The sequence below is a fragment of the Pagrus pagrus genome (genome assembly GCF_965226575.1).
Source record: "Pagrus pagrus genome assembly, chromosome: 8".
In the NCBI taxonomy this organism is placed as follows: Eukaryota; Metazoa; Chordata; class Actinopteri; order Spariformes; family Sparidae; genus Pagrus; species Pagrus pagrus.
The window spans coordinates 7,908,579-7,923,056 of NC_140192.1; the positions used below are offsets into that span (position 1 = coordinate 7,908,579).

The 14,478-nt window shown below is 42.2% G+C and overlaps 1 protein-coding gene across 2 annotated transcripts in view; it reads right to left on the reverse strand.

Annotated features, from left to right (window-relative positions):
• Positions 1 to 14,478, reverse strand: part of pde4d (phosphodiesterase 4D, cAMP-specific) — a gene marked incomplete at its 5' end in the record, with an annotated part of 161,163 nt that overhangs the window by 122,415 nt on the left and 24,270 nt on the right. The window lies entirely within an intron of this gene.

Genomic DNA, 14,478 nt, shown 5'->3' on the forward strand with positions numbered 1-14,478 from the left:
GAGGTGGTGAAAAGTTCATGTATTTAATTGCGAATTATAGGTGATTGAATCACTGTCTCACTGCCCACACACACATCCATGAATCTTATTATGAAGCAGTTACAGTCTATAGCAGACAGGTAGTAAAGAGTAATGTTGCTGTCAATAGTAAAACAACAACACCACTCTGAGCATGAAAAGAAATAAGATCCCATCGGTGATGTTGTCAGGCCCGATGACTCATGAAGGGTATGCTTGGTTAAATGGCACACACATCCTCAGATTCGCTTTTTTTTTAAAGAAAAAATATTAAACTCCATTTATGTAGAGCTTTTATGACATGTTAACAAAGGCTTTACAAAAAAAAAAAAAGTGAACAGCATCATGTGATTGGGACGCCACAAGGACGAACTGTCGAGACTACTTTTTCAAGTATTGCGTTTCCTTTTCGTTCATTCACACCATGGCCACACTGAAGAGGAGTTCCACAGTACGGCTTTGAGCACAGTAACAAAGTCCTTTGGAGCAGGAGCGTGACCCAGTTATAGTGTATATCAGCGTCAGAGAAGGGACTGGCCTAGGACCAGAACACAAACAATGATTCAGTATGATGGACAGACCTGCATTCTCATTACATACTGACTCAGGGGAGAGATGCTAGAGGGCATACCTCACTCATTATGGCACACACGCGCTATGTTGTGTTTCTGTACCGTGCAACTCAACTTTAAAAGCACTCTTCCAAATTACAAGCGCAGCATTGAGGCAGTTGCAGGGAGCACATGCACCACATTACACAGCGAACACTGCCAAGATCCCCGGTGCTTATATCTGTTTTAATGAAGGATGTTGAAAATGCTATTCTCTTTTAAATGAAATGCTTCTGTCAACAACGTGACCATATCAAAATTAATTTCCTCTCTCTCTCCACTGCTTCCTCTTTAAACTTCAACGCTGCCCATTTGTAGCTAGCGCAAGTCCAGACAGTGGGTGCGAATGATAAATGGAGCAAGACAAGGGAAGATAAATGGGTTAAGATGCCGATGAGATTTCAGTCCCTGATGGTGCACACACTGTATGGGGATGGCGTGGGCTTCAGAGTGCCAGCAGGCTGTGACGTTTGAGATTAAAAACAGTGAAGAATGGTGAGTGTGAGTGGAGTCCAAGAGGAAACTTACTGCAAGGGCATTTAAGTGATATTACCCCGTACGATTAAGTCTTCATTTAAGTAGCAGCATTAACAGTATCCGTAACTACAGCAAAGAAGTCTAAAACCTACTGATTTCTGAGTAATTGTGTAACTCAAATGGTGAAGACACATTTTTGTATTTCCAACTTTACTTCCCCAGACCCTGCAGCCTTTGTAATATGAATTTCTGATACGTTACAGTTGAGCCCTGAGTCATCTCGGGCTAAATGATGCAGATGAACACAGGCAGGTAGGGCATTCCTGAGGGAAAGGATGGAAGTAGGGCACAGCTATTCAGTGCTCCAAGATGTCCTGCAGACACATCACCATTTTTTTTATCGCTCCTGCATGGGGAAAAAAATAGATAAAGTGTAACGGACTATCACGTTTTCCCTCGCCCTGCCTAACTGTCTGCACATATAACCAAATAAAAAAGTATAGAAGAAATAACAACAGGGCCACTACAACTATTGTATTCACCGTGTGAGGCACTGAGCTGTTTTATTGAATCCTTTCTTGCACAAAATCTACTGCCAGGAAGGTTTTTCTTGACATGAATCTGACAAATATCAGGCTGAATGATTACCAGGTCTGGTATCAGTAATCCAAAGGTGGAAGGAGAAAATTACCAACAATTTTTCATGATTGCTGCTTTATCATAATAACACAATTGTCACATCTTTCTCTCCTTTTCCTTACTTCCAGATACATATTTGTATTGTTTGGTAGTCTTGCCAGGCAAACAAAATGTTTGAGGTAATTCTTTTTCTACTCACCAAATTAAAAAGGTGCCCTGTGGAGTTTTTTTGAATAACAAAGTTGTTTACATTATTCCATTCCTGTTCATGCATTGCTATACCTCTTTGCACGTATTAGTCAAATATGGTCAAACTGGCAGACAAAACAGGCAAAAACGCCATTGTTCCGGTTGTTCAAAATCTCCACAGGCGTAACTTTTAAATTTAAGTTTTTGGCATTGAACTGCTTCGACTCTTTTTTTCTCTGTGAACCTGCTATTGGTGAAAAATGAACACTGACAAGTGCATAATTCTAAAACCGTCTGATGGCAAACGTGTCAAGGCTGCATAAGAAAAATCATCCTTTCAATTGCAGACCAGACACAAAAAGGCCATATTTAGGAAGTAAAGATCAATCGTAAGGACAGCTATGACTGTACCACTGCTGAATATTTTCAAAAACTGAGGACCTACTACATAGAAAAGTGCTGTAGACGAGAACTTTCCCATCTTCTTGTGCTCTCTCCTCTTTCCTGCACTCACTAGCTTACTGTCCTCAAAGCATCCTCATGAGATCTCATCACTAATGAAATCAGTGCACCCCTCTAACTAATGTAGCCATGGCGACTATTTCCCAAATGAGCAAGGTGACCTTCTGCGAAATGCATTCAGGGGAAATGCAAGCAGATTATGATTCACCTCAAACAGGATGGATCTATTTCATACTGAATAAATCTAATTTATTGTACAACTGGCTGTAATGTTGTGCCATGCAAATGAACAGTACAAATCAAGGTGTGGATGGAATAGTTACAGGGGAATTTCTGTATCTTTCAACCTGGACCCTTTTACCGTATGTTTTTTGCATCTAAGTGATGAGAGTACAGCAGCCGGCAGTCATGAAACAGGCTGCAGGTAGTCCTGCAGGTAGGGATATTGCGCAACCATCACCACCAGGGTCAGATTTATATGTGTCTGACAACATTATGGAATGAGCCCGCTGAGAAATAAAATGTTTTTCTGTACCTTTGTTCCCCTTGTTATGGTGTCTAACTATGTAAGTCTCAAGGAGAAGCCTTGATCTAAAGTCTTGCATGAGTTGATGCAGAAAGACAATGGTGAAAATGTCAGCGAGAGCTTGAGAAAAGAGTGCTGGGTGGAGACTGTTGTGTTGGAATACAGAAAGCGTAGCTTTCCAAAAGCAATGGTTCATGTGAGCGCGTTTCCAAAACCGTGCAAACATAATATCGAGGAACACTTTTTACAATATTCAAACTGCCTTTTGCTGGAACGGCACACACTGAAGTTGTGGCAAGTTGTGCTACAAATGAATGAACACTCCTGTCCATACACTGCATTCACCATTTTTTGACTAGCATGACTACTGCCAGACAGGAAAGGAGAAGAAATCAAGCTCTGAAAAGCTGCTGAATGTGTGCTGTCAAGAATCACATTCTGTGAAAGGGGACTGCTGCAGTCCTTACTCTGGGGCTTTAAGCCACTACTTTCTACGGGAGTGACTTTTTTTTTTAATCTTAATGGCTAAATATCTATATTGAGAGTCAGACGTCAAGGTCAAGGTGGAGTGGTTTTGAATGTTTCTATGAATATTTCAATGCTTTCATCCACTGTGAAAATCGGTTAGATCTTAAAAGGCATTATTTGCAATGAATGTTATAAGAACTAGAATTACTGCCTCACGGCTGAATGCCTCCAAACACCACTGCAGTTTACATCCACGTCTGTCCCGACTAATGTAGCCACAGTCAAGCTACTTATATGTGTTCACATTTGGTCGATGGACCTGACTGTGCCAGAACGTGACGAAGCTACAAATTCTAAAACATGGATGCGTCACAAACATCTTCAACCAGGCAGCACAGAAGATCTAAACAATCACAGCAGTTTCAGGGTGGGCACCTAAGATCAATGTCACCAATTCAGTATTCGACCAAATGTGAAATATGGTCACAATCTCGCCTGCTGTTCCCGAGTTATTGCATTGAATAATGGCCAAAAAAGTGTTTTTGCAGAACTTCATGATGTCACAGCGAAGTGGACCTTTGATATTTTCGATATAAGATGCCATCACTCATCATTTTATCTGATTAGACATGTGTGATTTGCAACCAAGTCCTTCTCTCTGTCGGCCAGGAACACATTCTGAATATTGGGTGCAACAGTTTGACCTAGGATGTTGTGGTGGAGACAGGTCTCTGGTCAAGATGTAGGCACAACTCCGATTCCAATTTCATCCATTTGATTTCCCTGCGACCAGACATAGCCAGGAGCAGCCTTAAATCCAAGCTGGATAACATGAATCTTATCCCCAACTCCTTTCCTCTCCTCCCTGGGGCAGTCCAACTGGTCATGTTGGATGGTAAAAAAAAAAGATGCCTTGGGCAGTGAAAATCACAGAGTCCGCTGCTCTCAGCCCAAAACCCACACTTTCTTTTGCAATGGTGATGCATTTCTGTCTTAGGTTTTTCAGTGATAAAGGCAAAAAAGAATTAACAGATTAAAAAGAAAAATGTAGCAAAGTTTGAAGGAGCTGTGTGCCTCAATGGAAAGGGGGAAAAAAACAAGCCAAGCTGAAGCATCCTACTGGGCCAGATCTAACTTGTGCACAACAGAACGGTCTCTAATGATGATGTAATTACAAACACTGGTAGACAATCTGAAGAGTTCTACTAATGGCTCTGTAATAGGAGCCATCAAGACCAGCCTCTCCATTCTTCCCCATGGGTCTGCTACGAAATCCATCTCCTGTTAATAAGCAAATGGTTCTGGGCCGATTTATTAGCCAGTCATATCCCCATAGTGACATGAAAACAACTTTTGAGTCAAGGTGGTAAACTGCTACTCCATCTGAATCTTTTCAATATCAAATACACACACCCTGTAGGCTTGTAAGTTAGCAGTAAAAGACAGTGACGTCCTTCACAGCGAGCGTCAGAGTCATCTTGACTTCATGCTGGTTACAGCGTACTACAGCAGAAAATGGGACCACAATGTCCCTTTAAACTTCTCAACTTCTTTTGAAATGAAGTAGTTACACATAAGTGTCTTCTGTGTAATCATAAGGCTTTCCACTGAAAGGTCTATTTCAAATGAATATGAAGTTCTAGCTTGGCCTTTAGTTTATTTCTCATACCATCATTAATTCCTCTTATGCACGTTCACCTATAATTTCTTAGACTGTCAATTGAGCCGGTCACATCTATCCAATAACCCAGTGACACGCCTATATTGTTCACCTCGCATCTTGTTGCTGTCTTTTGAAATACGATTCTCTCTCTGCCCTTCATTCTGCTGTTTTCTGCGCCCAGTCATCGCAGACTCACCAGCTTCACTTCAACCTATTGGTCGCAACAGATTCATCAAACACCACCACCACCATTGTGTGAAGTCCACTGAGGGGGTATTCAGGGTAGCGGCCCCCACGATCACGAGATTCTCCCTCTGCACCAAGGCCTTTCTGATAAGACTCTATCACATTTAATCTGCTGTCATGAACATTATCTTTACATCATTCACTAGTCGCTCCTGATTGAAATCTAGATTACGTAAAGCATGTTAAAATTCGTTTCAAGCACTGTTAATCTACAAAAGCACTGATGGACTATGAATTATTCATGCTTGTTTTCAGATGAGCTGTGTTTGTCTCAAGGAAACAAACATGCAAATTGCAGATGACCTTGCGTTCCCTACAGGGAAGTTATACTGTTGACCTCAAAAGTCGTGGCATAACTGCTGGCAAGCCTCAGCATTCAACGAATTGTTAATACCGTGCCACCATAATTACCTTTTAAGTAAAACACCGAAGCTGTATTCTACTATATACCATAAAAGGGCAGAAAAACTTCAACCCAAACCAAAGCAAGTTGTCTCAATACAGTCAAGGTGTTACACCATCACAGCCGAGAGGCGAGAAGGGTTTGCGTCATGTTAATGTGGTCATCTGCCCACGTCGACGAGGGTCTGCATCCAACCTGACATTTATTACCAAGCGGTCTGTTTGTGATTCGACCGTATGTGCCGACAAACATGTGTAACACATGTATACAGACACCGGGCCCCAATCCCATTTCCAAGATTTACCCCTACCCCTTGATTTCGAGTGCTCCCTTGCCCCTCAGAACAGAGTTACAAAGGGGAAGTGGTTGAAATCTCCCCCTATGACATGGAACAACCCTTCAGCACCCCATAAGTCATCAGTCGATCGACGGTCAACATGGTGTTCAAGTTACGACCGGACATTTCCAGTATGGCATCAACTGTGGTGGTTTCTCTTGTGATACTGCGGCAATGCTGGTATTGTCAAAATACCATTTGCCATTTATCTGATCGAGATAGAAAAGTATGTGCGCTTGCAATTCATTCACAGCTTCATGCTATTAACCACATCATCGAATAAAAAAGAAAACTGCTTCGTTACTGGCTGTTCTTGATAGGCTTACATTTTGCACTGATATTAGAGGAGCGGTACCAACTGCCATAACTTCGCTGCTGGACTTGGAGCTACTTGTTATTACATATTTCATACACTGTGGCTCGCTGTGAGGTGGGAGTGGAGGAATGAACCGTGAACTACACTTTTAGTTCAGTGAGGGACCTTTATTGTCATTCCTCATCTCTCAATTCCTTTCTCTCATTAACTAGCATTTGAAATTTTGGCTTGGTAAACTAACTCCCTAGAAAAATATCCGGGCTGCTTTACCTTGCCAAACGTTTGACTTTCTTCCCTTCATTGCTCTCAGAAACTTCTGGCAATTGGGGATTGGCTTGTCTTAGCTTTCGGCCTGAGAGTGGCTGCCTATATGAACCAATATTGTTTTTTGGGATGGGAAAGCCAAGTAGGTGATCTTAAAGCAGCCTCAAACCTGCTCAGAGCTGCATTCGTTCAGTGTTGGATGGTAGTAATAGGTATGGAAAATTGCTGAAGCTATTAATCTATTCAGATTTCTTTAACACAGATGTAGAGCTGGAGGAAGGCAGTTGTACAAGTGGTGGAGATGCAATCTGCCGCAGGGAATCCTTCACGTTTCTTGACCAGAGCAGGCTGGTTTAAATGTGTGTGTGGCAGGTCATCAGATGAGAGCTGACAGATGCGGCAGGAGACATGTGGACCTAAAAGGCAAATCATTCAGCACCAAGTAGCTGAAAGAGGAAGGGAAATCAATAGACATAAACAGCATGTGTGAGAGCAAAAGAGACGGGAAAAGACAATGGCACAGACGGAAGGAAAAGATTCAAACATCAGAAGTGGCTGTATTTCAGTATGTTGTTAGTTGTGAGTGTGCTGAGAATCACAGATTTGCAGATGGAGAAGATGCATGTCTCAAGACTACGCACTGATTGACAGGAAAAGAAAGAAAATTGGCAAAGGGGAAAAAATAATCAAACCCTGACGGAAGTAATCGGAGAAACATGCGTTGGGTATTAAAGCCAAGCATGACTGACGGTTCCCACAACAACTGCCTTCATTACAGTGCGGTTTATGAACCCTGATCATGTTCAGGGAGCCTGCAACCTGCCATCAGGTTAATTGTTAGTCGATTTCTTCCAGCATTTGGTCTGCAATAGGTGCCGCCCCACTATCCATTCTGTGTGGCCTATAAAAGCCATTGGATGAGATCATATGTTTTCATTGTGATATCACAGGATGTGAGGGAATATGTTGTTCCCCAATGAGGTCTACTTGATCAGCATGTGAACGAGCTTTGCACACAGACTGTTGTTTCAATCTCAATCCGCTTCCACCGAGAAGCCATCCCACTACCAGCCGCTTCGAGGGAAAATCTGATCACCACTGCTTGAAATACGTTTATTGTTGAAACTCAGTCTGTCCAGTCCTCCCTACAGGGAAAACAAGACAAAAGAAGTCCTTTTATTTCATTTTTTCTGTAAGAATTTCTCATTACACTTTCTTTGCTACAACCCCCCCGAGTCCAATGGAGCATTATCCTACGTACAAACCGTTTTTTCCACAAAGTGTTGAATCTTGCCTCATCCTTGTTCGTGAGCAACTGAGCCTTTCAAAGACGAACCTTTCACAGTATCGCCTGTTACTGATTGATCCGTTTACCTGAGGAATGTCCCAGCAGGTGTTTTGTTGAGCGTTCCACAACACGTTTGAAATGTGCTGCTGGTAACAAATTAAAAATGAACATATGTTTACAAAAATCAATTAACTTGCTGAAGTTAAACATTAAATGATTATAATTATCACATTATGTTTTATCCAAGGTTTACACAGCATCAAACCATTTTTGGGAATAATTGGGGTTGTATCTATTAAGCCTCCTTTACATGATTTAAATGTAAATTGAACGTACATTATAGAGACATTATAGGAACATCAAGTATCGGTTGGAATTTGCAATCAGTTTTCAAGTGGCAAAAATATTTAATGAATTCTTTGGAAGCGTGTATGGCGTCACAATGATGCAACACTGACGGCGATGAAACATGATGCAAGTAGTGGAGCTGCCATATCAAGACCATGTGCCTTGTAAAGAGCAATGAATGCTGACATCTCTCCATAGCTTTGGTACGGATATCCTGACAATTCAATTATCACTAATTCATACATATGTGTGGTCTCTTTCAAAGCTATCAGCAGACCCCTAGACCAGACCAGTCACTAGCCCAGCTAGAGTCTTTATCACCCTGTGGCGTGTAATAGGATCAGTCCAGCACAGCCAGCCAAGAGCACAGGGAATCACCCAGCATCAAGCAGGAAGTCTAGAGAGGCTTTGGCTTGTAGCCTGATACAAGGCTGTCCTTCAAAAAAGGTTTTCATGCATTTTATTAGCCTCACAGATGACCAGCGAGGACACAGAGCCAGGGGGAGCAATGAAAACAAATGCCTGTTTCCTGCTGGTAAAAATTAGATGACCAGTCCTCTCTGCTTCACAAACGCTGTTGGAGCTCTGTTTCTATTGTGACATTGCCATTTCAGCACAGCTCCTCGCATTTATGAAGCAATAATGTTATCCTATACAGCCAGTCACACTCAGTGGCCTGCAGTCCCTGCTGGACACCAAATATGTTCCCTTAGCAGGATCCCACTTTGCCTGTCTACCTGCAGTGCTGCACAAGAACAGATGCGTACATTAAACATTCATTCAGTTGTGAATTTTAATTTAATCAGTGTTTTTGCTTTTGTTTGAGCTTACTCTGTGTACAATCCCACTTTCGTACAAAACTACTTTTTTTTCCTTTTCACGCGGTTTTGATTGGAAGGGTTACGTAATGATCACAGTAGATTGTCTGACCTGACAACAAAAGGAGGCGATTCCATCCACCACTTTCTCTGTTGTGACACTAAAATTGATGGCAATCAATGAAATAGATTTGTGTTGTCATTTCACGCTCCGCAAAACAGCAGCAGAGAGTGCTCAACTGGCACTGCATCCTATTTCTAACAGTGCCAGCCTGCAAAATGTGAGGGCTCAACCATACAGTACATGCTGTATTGCATACACCAAGTCAACATAGTATGGTTGCATCATCACCGCATATACCAACATTTTTAGGCCCAATAAAAAAATGTATCCTCTTGATAGCCTCTAGACTAGTATCTATACCTCAGGTTCCCAATTAATAAAAGATTAGATAAGAACCAACAAAAGATTGCACATTCATGCACACACAGTGGTTACAGGCTACAAATAGGCAATGGCAAGGTAAGGACAATCCGCTTCACAGACCGTACTGTCCTTCACATTTCTGAGAAATGTCCTTTGGAAACAGGACAACATCAGATTGTTATCATCCAGAACTCTCATTTAACTGAGTGATGTAAAATCAGTACTGTAGGCATTATTCAGAGTAAATAAACAGTCGAGAAGATTAGTCGCCTTAAGGAGTGTACCCTGGTGTTTTAAATGGAGGTGAGGTAATTACAGTTTAATAATGTCACTATATAATTGGGGAGAGACCTGGCTGGGGCAGGGCATCTGCTAGGTACTTCCTTCCACAATCCAAAGACGTGCAAAAAGTTAGGTTAATCGGTTACTCTAAATTTTCTGTAATTTCAGTGTTGACGTGAGTGTGAATGGTTGTTTGTCCCTATATGTCAGCCCTGTGATGAACTGGCGACTTATCCAGGGTGTACCCAGCCGCTCGCCCCGATGTCAGCTCCCCCCGCCCCCGTAACCCTGAAAAGGATAAGCAGTTACAGACGATGGATGGATGGACTATATAATTGGTTTACAGACAAGGCTGACTGAAACTGTGACTGTTAATATATAGACTCACTAATGGATTCTGAGTAGCTGTTATGTGGCCTGGATTTTTTATGGTTCCCTGTGAGTGTTTTTGGTTATAATCCATCCACTTAGTGAGTGGAATGTAACCATATTCCACCCACTTCTATGCATGCCTTTTTTGTATAAAGGGTAGGCCATTTGGTGATTTTAGATCATGATTGAATTGAAGGCGTCCACAATAAACTTTTAAGGCAAATCCTTTAGATCACAGTGTTTAATGTCCTCTAACTTTCTTTCCAAACTGACCGCTGTGCTAAAAAACAAACGAAATAACTATCTTGAATGCTATGCTGTGTTTTGATGGTGCAAATGGAGAAATTCATAGGCTTAGTCAGGTCCAGGGCTACAGGAAAATTGAGAGAAAAGATCTTTTCAGCATGAAACGAAGTGTGAAATGGATCAGGATGTCATCATTCCTCTCTTTTGGTTTGACCAATGTGACACTGTAACTGTATTAAAAGAAAATGAATTCCTTGGATGCAATAGTCTTCATCCCCTCAGTGTTGATATTCACTGTATATCTATTAGAGCCTGACCGATTTATTGGTTGGCCCATATTACTGGCCAATGTTGGCCCACGTGTGCTGATATTAATTATTTTTCTGATTGATTCTAGTTGACTATAATTATTTATTTCCCAGTGAAGTTTATTGTTTTCATTGCAGTTAAAATAAATGTAATTATGTATGTAAGAATATTGGGCAATATATTTTTATAGTAGTGTTTTCACTCCCCAACATCCGTATTGGCATCAGCCCCTAATCCAGTATCAGTCGGGCTCTAATATCCATCACCATGACACTTTTATAACATAACAGGAAGCTTCTAGCCTCGGCTTTACTCAATGTTTGACCAACCACCTCAATGTGTCTGCATCAGTAACTTCCTAATGCACATGCTCTCATCTTTCAAAGCCTGGGTAAGTCGCAGGACTCGTCTGAAGAACGTACTCAATATACCTTTAATTTCTGCCTGAGTGAACGGGTCAATAAGACCCAGACAAGGGCTTGACATTCACATAATTATCAGCTCTGTCTGCCTTTCATACTGTGACATTAGACAAAAGTATAAACTCTCACAGATTTAAGAAATTAGCACTCAGAAGTCATTTCATTACCCAAGCTACGTGACGTTTTAATGCTGATCTCTGTTAATCGAAAGTTTTTTCTCGTGTCTGCAAGTGTGTTCATTAGCACGTTCTGTACATGTTTCACATGCCTGGGAGTACAGCCATACAGGAGATGAGCATTGTGCCAGTTCCATAGCAGACTATGCAGCATGATTGTGGCTGTGACTGGGGGTTATATATAGCCGTGCACCCAGTGGCAGGGGTTGCTATTAGGTACAGCTACCCAATAGCAGTTCCTGCTCACTAACACCCTTGGGATTTAACAACATGGCCAGGGGGTTATGCTTTACACTGGCTAAAACCCTCAATCTGACACCGACAGTCGCAGTAGGAGGATGACTAGTTGGAGACAGATCAACAACGGCTAAATACAGCGTAGAGTGAGAGGGAAGCAGTACGTTTTCCAATCTGCCGCTTCTGAGGGGAAGACATGTCCAGATGGAGCACCTTCCATCCTTCCCCCTCCTTACTAGTTTCATCCTCTTTTGTTTTGACATTTTCTTTTCCACCCAGTGAATTGCCAAATCTTGATTGCTATTTGACAGAGAGAAGAGAAATCATGGTCCTCCTCTTCAGTGACATCTCGACAGATAAAGAAAACCCCCCTCGTGCAACATCCCCATGGCAGGGACAGGCAAGCAGTAGGGGAGAAAACGGGAGAAATGCCATCTCCTCATCAAAGGATGCTCCAGATTCTTTCTGAGGTCTCACAGAGGCCTTGAGCGGCGTCCAGGCTCAGGCTAGATTGTGACACATTTGGGTGATGTGTTTTACCTTGGGGCTGCTGGACTTTGCGCCGAGGAAGCCACTCGGGCACACACAGCAACATCTGCAGTCTTCTGAGGAAAGACTTGCTGTCTCTCTCTATCCGTATGACTGATATCAGCTGTACGCGTTGAGCAAGTAGCTGGCTCTTCTTATTAGTTTCCTACAGGGACAATGCCTAAGAAGTTGTTTATATCTGCCTGTTCTAATCAGGAAATACGTCTTGTGTATCTGACTTGCAGCGGCAACTTGATTGCCGAGTTTTTCATGATATGTGACCTGCTGCTACTTTGGTAATTAAAAAAAGTCAATAAAGCGCATGACACATATGCAAACACATGCATCACATACCACCTGTGTAGGCTGAAGTGTCTGAAAAGACAGCCCTGCTGTATGCTTAAAAAAGCGTTCAAGCCAAGAGGAGGAGTTAGCCATCATAGCTTAGCTGCATGTTCACAAAGGCTGTTGAAAGGCTTTTATAGGAATCCAATAAATGCCAGAAGGGCAAACTCACTGATGTTTTGAATCAATACGGCAATATGCCAAGCGATGCCGTTTTCATGAAACAATGGATCAGGAATTTAAAATATCTATTTACAGGGCTCCAGGGTGCCACTATTTTGGTAGCACATGCACTGAAAAACCTGTCAAGTGCGACTTAACATTTTCATTGGTCGCACCAGTGCACATGAGATTTAGGGTTTAAATTGAGATTTTCGCAATTTCTTGCTGCATGTGATTTAAAAAAAAAATTCAGTTCCACCCCTTTTTACTATTTAGTTAAAATGCATTTTTGGGTGCCAGAAAATAAAAAAATGTTGAAACATTGTGTGAAACAGTCTGTCGCCCTGATTTAAAGGTGCAATATGTAAAAAAAAAAATGGATACCTGTTGAATTCATACTGTCAACTAATAGGGGCAGCATATCACCAGAGTAAGTGCTAACAGCTGCTAACTGTATTCTGTTCTATTATAACTGTATGCTGTACTGTAGTTAATGTTAGCAAGTTAGCTCAATTAGCCGTGCAGTTAGCCAGACTACCGGAAGAGTGTTTACATCGCTTGCACGGGAGCTTCGGACCGAGGTTTTCAGGCATCAGGGACATCTTTGACAAAAGTGTTTTGTCTTCACATTCTGTTGATAATTTTGGTTAATTTTTTAACTAAAATTCTTACATGTTGGATCTTTAAATGTCTCTTTTTTGTATACAAATGTGTTTGAAAGAAAATTGAAAGAAACCAACTTAAACTGCGGCTGTTTTGCTCTGAACGCAACGTCTGCAATCTGTTGGGCGTCTTTGCAAGTCAAAGTGGCAGAAGGCATGCAACTCAATGGATGCGCATAAACAACACATCAAATGACCCTATTGACCGGCTGCACATAATGGCGTGCTGTGGGGTAAAATCTTGATTTGGCCTGACGTTAGTGTTCCTGTATATGTGCTTGAGTGCACTGTGCTCTTACGTAATTAGCCGTCTGTCTAAAACTTGATTTGTTTGGGTTAATTTATGTGTAATTATCCTCCTGAAGCAGATGTGAAATGTGCTTGACTGATCTCCCACTGCAGTCGCATTGCATGAACGTCACCTGGTAAATTTCACCGCGGTGGAATCAAAGTATAAGTTTAGTGCAACATTTTTACATCACACGGGTGATTTTAGTCCAGCACACCACTTTGCAATGTCACTTCCATCTGTGCTCTCCTCCCTCCCCCTCCCTCCCTGCCTCCCTCTCTCTGGCTTCTCCTCCATGTGACTGTTCTGCCACAGTGACAGCAACCATTCTGTCTGTCGGCCAGACGAGCCAGTGCGCTTCCTATAGTGGACTGCCGAGTGGTCCTGCGGGCGAGTATCACTCACGTCTAAACAAAAAATGTTTGGGGTTTTTAGGAAGGAATAAAGAGCGGAGACAGCAATCCTGTTCGAGGGAACCATACAGAACAGTCACTTAAGCCAGGGAGCTGAGGTGACCTTCTCAGATTTCATTTTTAGTTGCTCTTTTTTTTTTTTTTCCCTCCCTCCTTCCCAGAACAAGTGAGTAATTAGAGCAGAAACATTTCCCCACACACCCAGGCTGTCTGAGTGCAGGGCTGCTTTTATGTCTGTCAGGCAGGCTTCCACTGAAAAAACTGCTGTTACTGCAAACACCACCGCCGTCATTTTTACAGTACGGCAGCTCATGGTGCCAGCAACATCCGAAGACCCAGCGCTCGTCATGCGTGCACTAATATTACCCAGGTTGTCGTGTTGCAAGTGAGTCAGATTATTGTGAGTGTCATCTCAGAGGATGCGGTCACCACGTATTAGTGATGATGTGAAGCCCTCTTAGCGTATATCTTTCCCCTCAGAGAGCAGGGAGTCATTTCCAAACATGAGCACAATAAGGCTTTTAAGTGGCATGGA